General features: G+C 32.9%; 1 long non-coding RNA gene across 1 annotated transcript; it reads right to left on the bottom strand.

Annotated features, from left to right (window-relative positions):
• Positions 1-1,485: 1,485 nt before the first annotated feature.
• On the bottom strand, positions 1,486-8,262 carry LOC139499607 (uncharacterized). Its single transcript, XR_011658226.1, has 4 exons — positions 8,017-8,262; positions 5,446-5,524; positions 3,864-3,962; positions 1,486-1,835 (listed from the first exon to the last, which is right to left on the bottom strand). It is a non-coding gene; the product is annotated as an uncharacterized lncRNA (long non-coding RNA).
• Positions 8,263-9,747: the final 1,485 nt, after the last annotated feature.

Below are 9,747 nucleotides of genomic sequence, written 5' to 3' on the forward strand. Positions count from 1 at the left end.
GGAAAAACACCTGTGATACATGCGTGATTTATGCATACAAAAGGCATGGTGCCTGTATTAAAAATTTTTGCAAAATATGTGATACGCATGATATACACATGTGATCATGTGTTTCACATGTGAATCACATGTGTAAGACATGTGAATCACATGTGTAAGGAAATACACCTGTGATACATGCGTGATTTCTGCATGTAAAAGGCATGGTGCCTGTATTAAATATTTTTCAAAATGTATTCGTATTTGTCCAATTACCATGATCGTTGACATGTATTGAAGTTCTAATGTGAATTAAATGGGTTATACATGGGTTTTCCATATATGTACACAGGCAAATTTTGTTAAGGTAAATTTCATGTGAGATTCACCTGAAACAAGCTTATACATGAAACTCGCGTTCAATTAATGTGAATTGAGCTCAGCTAACATGAAATTCATGTTAAATTTTTCATGTGAAGCTAACCTGAATCAAGCATTCATATTAATTTTTTTTAAATAAAATGAAGGTGAATTGAGCACCAATCACACAAATTCACAGTATTTGAGCATATTTTAGATAAGTCAATGCTGATCTATATATCTAGTGCACATTCTATTTTGATATAAATAAATATTCTTCTTGGTCTTGACTATGTGTTCATACTTCAATTGTATTTTACTTTCTTGATCCTTATCAATACAAATCCAAACTCACAATATCTCCAATGCAAGAGATAAGATGTAATAAAACAAAGAAGGCAAGCAAATATCCAGGTTACCTTAAGTTCACTCCTAGAATTTTGTTGGTTACGTTTAAGTCGCAATATTTTTTTAAAAAGTGATGTAAGGATTGGTAATTCAATTAAAGCATATGTATGCACTGATGAATATTTCATTTTTAATATGTATATATATAAGTCATTTTGTGGTTATCAGTCATGAGACAATCCAATCCCATTGTGGAAATTGTCTTACTTGCAAAAGATGCCAATGCTTCTTTAAAAATTTTGAAGAAAAAAAGTAGTTTACCCTGCCACATATTCGTGTGCCTGTTTTAAGCCAGGGTTTCAGTGGTTGTCTTAAGTCTCATCCTAATAAAAAGCATATCTAAAAAAATTGTGTTAATAGCAGCTCTTTGATTGGTATAAACTCTGGTTAATTAAGTAGATCATGACATTGTTTAGACAACTGTTTATTGTTGAGGACTGTATGTTAGCACCTTAATGCCTTTCATATGTTTTTGTTGTTGTGTAGCTGTCTGATTGATTTATACCTCATTTCGCATTATATTAATAAATTGAAATAGAAAGGTTCTGTTAAATGTATTTGATATGCCATATTGAATGCCTTACAGTTATTTACAACTGTTTCCTTCTTATTTCAAAACATATTTTGACAAACAACAAACATATCTGGCGTATACACTAAATTAAGTCCTGGTATCTATGATGAGTTTTTTTATACCATTAGAAAATTTCAAAGTTTGGCTTCACAATAATATAAAAGTTCTTGTTCTTTCAAATATTTATATAAAATTCAGTTTAAAACATGCATTATTCATTTTTAGACTATAAACAATAATTTGAATTTGAATTGTCATGATTGTATTATATTCTGAAAGTACTTGTGTTTGAAAAAATATACACAATATTTAATTCCATGTGTTTGAGATTTCTTGAATACATCACTCCCATATCATGTCTTTGTTTAAGAGTTCTCTCCTGCATGTATCTGCTGTAATTGCTATTTGTACCCACGGCTTCCTTCATACATTTGCACTTATCCTTCTAAGATGTTGCTTGAATGATAAAATCCTGTAATACATTATCAGCCATCAGACTCTTGGAATACAGTTGCTGTAATTAAAAAAAAAAAATAACCATAAAATATTGGCTTACCAATCAAGCAAAAATGATAACATAAATTTGATAAATAATGATTTACCAAACTTACATATATATATATACATAAATATGGTGTGAACAACTGGAGTGGAGAAATAATAGTTGTTGTTTTTGCAACATGTATTTATCTTGGTTGTTTTTTCGCTTTTATGTAAATCAGGCCCTTAATTTTCTCTTTGGAATTGTTTTACATCTGTCATTCCAGGACATAGCTTGCTTGATGCTGTATTGGTTTTGCTCATTGTTGAAAGTTGTACATACATGTAAAGTGATCTTTAGTGCTAACATTCAGTCATTTTGACCTGATGAATAGTTGTCTCATTGGCAATGATACTACATATTTTCCTTTTTTTTTAAATAATGAAAACTAACTCTATTCATGCATGTGTACTACACATTACCTGTGTATATAATATGTATGGCATGTGACCAATTTAACCAGATACTTCGCAGGGTGCAGCTTTATACGACTGCAGAGGTCGAACCCTGAAGGTTGAGGCAAGTATGGACACAACATTCAAGCTGAATACAGCTCTGAATTTGGATTGTGATTAAATAGTTGACACATCATAGGTTTCTGACACAGAATAAATGTGGTCTAATGAACTTAATTTTTTTGCTTTTGAGCAATTTACTATGCTGTTGAATATTAATCCTCTCAAAAAAAAAATATTTGAAGAAATTTTCTTTTTAAATTCTGAAATCTAAAATGAGAAAAAAAAATTGACCCCCACCCCAATTTTATTTCCACGTCCCCCTTTCTCTTATTCCAAAAATGATCTCAATTCAAAATTCTAATGGAGTTTGCAACAATAACTACTCATTTAAATACATCATAAAATATTAAAATATAAAATGTCATACAGTCATGGTTTAATAGAATTAATAGTAACTTCTAAAAAAATAAATGGGGAATGTGTCCAAAAGGACACAGATGATGCCCCTGCTAGCATATAACGTTATAAAGGGACATAACTCAAGAACTGTAAAAGTGAAGATGCCAAAAATTGAACTTAAACTGAGTTTAGAGGTAATAAGCATTATATACACATTTCATTAAATTTAGTTGAGACAAACTTAAGTTAAGAGAACAGAAACTAAAAAATTCTTCAATTTTTCCACTTGTAAAGGGGCATAACCCTAGAATGGTAATCAGAGTGCTTGTAATCACTGAATGGTGAAGATTGCTTTAATTTATCATGTGGTAGTGAATATTGCATTGTATATTGTACATTTTATATAGCCTACAACGTGATACCAATATAAGAACGCAAACATTTTGCGGTCGTATAAAAACGGGGACCAAATTAAAAAAAACTTAATACAGGGTTTGATTCAGCATATTAAAGAACCCCAAGAATTCAAGAATAAAACCCCATTGAAATTGGTCTAGAAATAAGCAACTTATACAAAGTATTAGAGAAGTATTGTTTTTGGCCCCTAATTCATAAACAGTTTGTGCCATAACCATTGATAACCCCCAAAATCAATCCCAACCTTTTTTTTTTGGTATGGAACCTTCAAGTCCTTGTGGTACAATTTCAGAAAGATCCATACACTTATACACAAGTAATTGTCTGGAACCTAGGAAAATACTTATTTTGACCCCTTTTGGGCTCCTTGTTCCTTGTATTTAAATTTCATAGAGATAGATATCCATTTACTTAAACTAAAGTTATTGTACGGAAACTATGTCCAGTGGCAAATATTTTATGTATTCAAAACAAGAACAACTTGTCAATTTATAATATACATTGTATAGGCCAGTCTGACTAGGTAGGTTTGTAATATTATAAATGCTGATTATTTGAACTTCTGAGTGTGTGTGTATGGAGCAGGAGGGGATCAGGGTAAGGATGCCTTGAAGCATACTTGACATTGGAAAGAGAGAAAAATAAGCAAGTGTACATGTACAATTATACTTGAGAACAGAGTGCATCAAATTATTTATATTTACTGAAATTCTGCAGATGAACATACTTTGATATGAGTTCTTTTTGCAGGACATTCACACCTACATGTACAGTACATGTTCACCAGTGGTTTTAATACTGTACTTTCCATTCTTTTGGTATCAAGCTAAAATTGTATAAAATCTAAATTATTTAATCAAGAAGTCCATGAAGTCCAGACAAAAACTAGATGTAGTATGAACATATTGAACTAATGCTCACTAATTTTCACCTTTACAGAACTATATGTACTTTTACTTTTGAGTGAATGCAAAGAACATGTAAGCAAACAACAGAAAGAAGATCAACAGCTTAGCTAATAAATATATGTACAGTATGAACTTTCTGGTTTTAATTTATCTATTCTGCTGTATACAGTTAAAAAATCATTCTAGGCATTAATTATTGTCAGATGTTTATTAGATCTTGTTTTGCTGAACATTAGAGCTGGTAGAAGTTTCTACAATTTTGATATTATTTGTCTCACTGGTAGTACACTACACTGTAAAAATCTTTTTGAGAAAGAGCAGGTGCGACTTTTTTAATTTGAATTTAATGCACTACGGAAGAACTGTATTCTCGGGCCTGTTGTCATTTGTGTTATAATCCGTACTTCAGGCAATTAACAAAAGAACAACTTTTCAATGTACATGTATCTTGCCAATGTGTGAATAAATTTACTGACAAAAAACACGTCTTGTGTGTGTTTTTGTTAGATGCATTTCTTTTTTGTTTATTGTATAGATCCGGTGAGTTAAGCCCTTTTCACATCAATATACATGTACCAGGTTAGGTGGGTTTGGCACCACAAACTGCTAGCTATATAGTCTAGCCCCCATCACATCCTTCAATTAGTATGTGCCTGTCCCATGTCAGAAGCCTGTAATTCAGTTTGAATTGTTTTACAAATTTTTCGTTTTCATTTAGGGTCTTTTTATATACCGGACTACTGTAAATTCAGAAATTATTGTGAGGTTGTTATTAGCATGATTATTGCTAAAAATGGGACAGAGTTTAGTTGTAAACGCAATAATTTAAACTCGCATTTTGAAATATTTTTTATGAATTTAACAGGATTTTTCTCAAAATCCTAAAAATTAAACTTGCATTTAAGTCTTAAATGATAAAATCAGAGGCAGATTTAGGTGGGGGCCAGGGCCCCCCATTTCTGGGAAAAATTTGGTTGATTATATAGGGAATCACTGAATCATGACCAGAGCGGGCCCCCTCTTAGGCAGTCAGTGGGCCCTCACTTATGAAAATTTCTGGATCTGCCACTGAAAATGGCAATGGTGGCAATAATAAATGCACACAATATTTCAGAATTTACAGTATATATGGTATAATGTATGGGCTTTGCTCATTGTTAAAGGATGTATGTTGACCTATAGTTGTTAACTTTGATGTCATTTGATCTCTGATGGAGAGTTGTCTTTTCTCATTAGTGTAAACAATTTTTTTTTTAAATAATTAGGTAATTTAAACATTACAATATAAGACACTTTTATTAGTATTAGGATTGGAAAACAAGTGAATTTTCACTTTTACAAATTCCTCTCTTTTCTTATTTGCAATCATACTACATTTTCTTATTTTTATATTTACATTACCTTTCATCTTCTTGAGCGGTCCACTTCCTCAGTACAACAAGAGGGTCCTAAAAGCATGATTTTGAGTTGGCTAAAAAACCTATAAGATATATTATGATACAATTAACAGGTTTCTTTGCAATTATCTGGCAAATCACTAAAAAAATTAAGCATATATAAGAGTAGTTAAATAAATGTATTCTCCAATAAATCTTAGGTCCGAGACCACAATCATTTCGTAGTGCATTTCTTTTAGAACATAAATGAAAATAAAAAAAATCCCACCTGCGCTTTCTCAAAGAAACTTTTCCAGTGTGTTGTACTACTTTTGGGACAAATTATATCAAAATTATAGAAAACTTCATCGGCTCTAACTCAAAATATGGACAATTTTATGTTTAGAGCGTCTTGAAATCTTTTGACAGCTTCCGAACTTGAAGTGCTAATTTTCAACCTTTTTCACCTGGACCAAATCACTACTTTCCTTTAAAATTCTGGACCCAAATTTTTTTACAGTGTAATTTTACCCCCCTACTTGCAATTTGAGGCATTAAACATGGAGAAATAAATTTGGAAGGGGTATAAAAATTAATGGCAAGTAACCCACTGTCAACACTAGGGACTTTATTCGTGAACAACGAAAATCAAGGGACGACAATTGTGGTCTCGGACCTAATACATTTCCCCTGTTGACAAGGCAAAACTAAGGAGGGAGCCGGAATATTGAATTGATTGGATCAACAAAGGTTCGATTTACTACAATGTTGTCATTAATAGAACAACACCATCTCCAATTCACTGTTTTACAGTGATTTTATCCAAATTTGAATCGAAGAGGCAACTTATTAACCTCCAATTTGTAAGTTTTCATTTGTATGAAGTCATATTTAGCCATGACGTCTTTGCGCGAAAATCATTCATAAAGTTTCACAGATTTTTTTTGTATGTCAATTTATACATTTTTTCAAACTCCATCGTATTATATCTTTTTGTTATGAATTAGAATCGGAATACCAGTACTGTAGTTGAAGAGTTGTCACCGTCAATTGTGGATTTGACGGTTGCAAATGCAGTTTTACTGGTGACAGTCACATTTTTTTTTAAATCTGGGTAGATAAGTTTTCATTTTTTAAAGTAGGGCAAGCTGGCAGACCTTTATAACATATATATAAAATTTTTAAAATCCCACCTGCGCTTTCTCAATGAAATTTTTACAGTGTGCTGTACTACTTTTGGGACAAATTATATCAAAATTATAGAAAACTTCATCGGCTCTAACTCAAAATATGGACAATTTTACATATAGGGCGTATTGAAATCTTTTGACAGCTTCGAATTCCGAGGTGCTAATTTTTAACCTTTTTCAGCTGGACCAAACTCTACTTTTCTAAAAAAAATTAGGGACCAAAATTTTTTTACACTGTTTTTTACCCCCTTTCTTGCAATTTGAGGCATTAAACATGGAGAAATAAATTTGGAATGGGTATAAAAATTAATGGCCAGTAACCCACTGTCAACACTAGGGACTATATTCGTGAATAACGAAAATCAAGGGACGACAATTGCGGTCTCGGACCTTATGCATCTTTATTGACAACATATACCATGTATACAGTAAAAAAAAGAATATGAACTCGTGATACACACAGAAACGTAAAGAAAAGAAATGAGCAGTGCCTTTTCCTATCATAAAAAAGTGCCTTGCCCTCCACTGGCACCCTGCCCCTTTTGATTTCTAGCTGGAGCACTGTATATTGATGTTGTATTCATTTAGATTTTTCCCAAGTAAGGTGAGTTGCCACTGTCATGACTGTTGGCAGGAGTATAATTAGGGATTGAAGTAAAATGTATGAGCATAAAAGCATAAAAGATTTATTTAAAGTCAGTTATACATATAACAATACATCATAATTAAGCTTTGTAGAGCTTTTATCCGACATGTAAGCTGAGCTGTCGGATAAAAGCTGAAGTTCAAATTATGGCATTGTAGCCCACATCTTATATTTTTTACACAATTTATATAGTTCTATGAAAGAAAAGCAGAAGTTTTAGAAGCCCACTCCAAATTTTAGGGGCAAATGGGCCCCTGCTAATTTCAAACCTGGATATTTAACTGGATTTGATCCAAAGTTGCATATAAAGTGGGGTGAGTTGGTAAGGTAGTTCCCACTTGGATTTTCAAGGGTTTAGGGGGGGGGGGGCTATGATGAAAATGTTATCCTGCATTGTCGTTACTTTTTTTTTGGGGGGGTCCTGGCTTTTAGATTTTTACTCAAAACTTGTCCTTGATATTTCACTTTCATCCAACCCCCAACCACCCTATTTTCTTCCATACAATTCAAATGGTAGATGAATGAGACTGAGCTCCCTTAAAAAGAGTGGAGCAATTTAAAAAAACAGGCCGTGTTGTTAAAAAAAGTGGGGCGTTTGGCGTTTTACCAGTGGGGCGAACTGACTTGCTTCCGTTTTTGTCAATTTTTGACTGATTTTCGGGGTTAACATGCATGACGTGGATAAAGTGACTATATATTTTTTCATGAAAGTATAAAACTAGTCTAACATCGTCCTAAAAATGTGCATGATTATATTTACCTTTCATTGGACAAGTACAAAAAAGTTATCCGGATACACTTTTGTTGCGATGACTTTTTAAAATGTATGTTTCGTTCCCCGGTTTCTTCCAGTTAATCGGTAGTGTAACCCATTTCAGTATATCTGTTTACAATAGCTTTTTGAACCATCTGTTTGAAAAACCAAAGTTCTTTGTATCAACTGTCTGACCATTTCAAACATCAGCAGACGAGCGTCCTTTCGCGTCATATTATACAAAAACGACCACGGTGAAAAGATTTCCGGTTTTCCGTATTCGAGGATCCAAGCTTTCGTACATTTACGTATAATATCATATCATTTATGTAAGAGTTAACTTAGTCTGGAATCGAGAATGGGGAATTAAATAAGGACAAAAAAAAAAAAAAAAAGTTAGTTAAAAAGCAAAAATATAGAATAAAGGATCATTATTCTCAGAGCATATATGTCTCTGGAAGAATCATGAGAATAAAGAAAAACTAAATAAAGGATATTCAATCAATTATCTATTATTTATAACTCATTCACATTTTGTTCCATTCATAATTAAATAATTGTGCTGAGGGGGGCATGATGGTGAAGTTTGGAAAATTGACAAACGAGAATTACTCTAAATCAGAGAATAATTAAATGTAACTGTTAGACAGTTAGAGTGTCATAAATAAAATATCATGTACATATATTTTACAAAATGAGGTCACAGAAAACACAGATTTTTGTTATTACTAATAAGAGTCTGCAATTTGAGTATAACTGTCAGTGGCGGTTCCAGAGGGTGGGGGAAAAAGGGGGGGGGCGTAGAGGGGCATACGCCCCCTTTGCTTGGACATTTTTTTTTGTAAACTGATTAATCAGACAAGACTTCAAGACAAGACTTCGAGAACTTTGCCATTTCCCGTGTATTTTTTTTCATGCGACAATTCTTTACATTAAATGATGTTTTTTGTTGGTATTTACTGATTATGTTAAAGTCGTGTGATTCGCTATAGTGGAGTTGACCAGTTCGCCGTAAAAACGTCACTCAGTCATTTTGAAATCCAAATTACAGTAACACATGGATAGACTGAGGATGACAATCATGACATCTTCAAAGCGACACAGGATTGATAAGTCTAAAATGACAAAGAGTTTATGAATGACGATCGACAAATGGAGACATAAAGGCCACAACCCGGCCACTGAGCAGGATTGAGTAAGAATGTATTGACTTCTATTTCACAATTCCACGAGACAGAAACGGTTATACTCTATTACACTTTCATAAAAAAAAAAAAAGCAATATTATTTACCTACGAAAACATGTGTTACCCAAAACGCCTCGGCCTATTTTAACTAGAAATAACATAGCTGAATGATGATCCTCAGTCAACATAAGCTCTAGATACGAACCATTTGTTTGAGAAGGCAGTCTGAGATATTTGAAAGAAAAAATCTGACTCTGGTTTTTGCCTTTTAAAAACAAAAATTATGGCCGTATCTGGATTGAAAACAATAATCTTGTCCACTTTTTTGCTTTAAGAAACGAAAATTTCGAACAGAATCATTTAGCATTAAATAAACATGATGAATAAAAAAACCGGGCATATTTTTTTGGGGCGGGGTTTTGCATGTGTGACTGGAATGTCAACTTGTTTCGCCGAACTGATATATTTAATACCTTTTTTCAAGACCATACTGCAAGCAGCTGCTCAGTGGCCGGGTTGTGGCCTTTATGTCTCCATTTGTCGATCGTCA

The sequence above is a fragment of the Mytilus edulis genome, chromosome 1 (assembly GCF_963676685.1).
Source record: "Mytilus edulis chromosome 1, xbMytEdul2.2, whole genome shotgun sequence".
In the NCBI taxonomy this organism is placed as follows: Eukaryota; Metazoa; Mollusca; class Bivalvia; order Mytilida; family Mytilidae; genus Mytilus; species Mytilus edulis.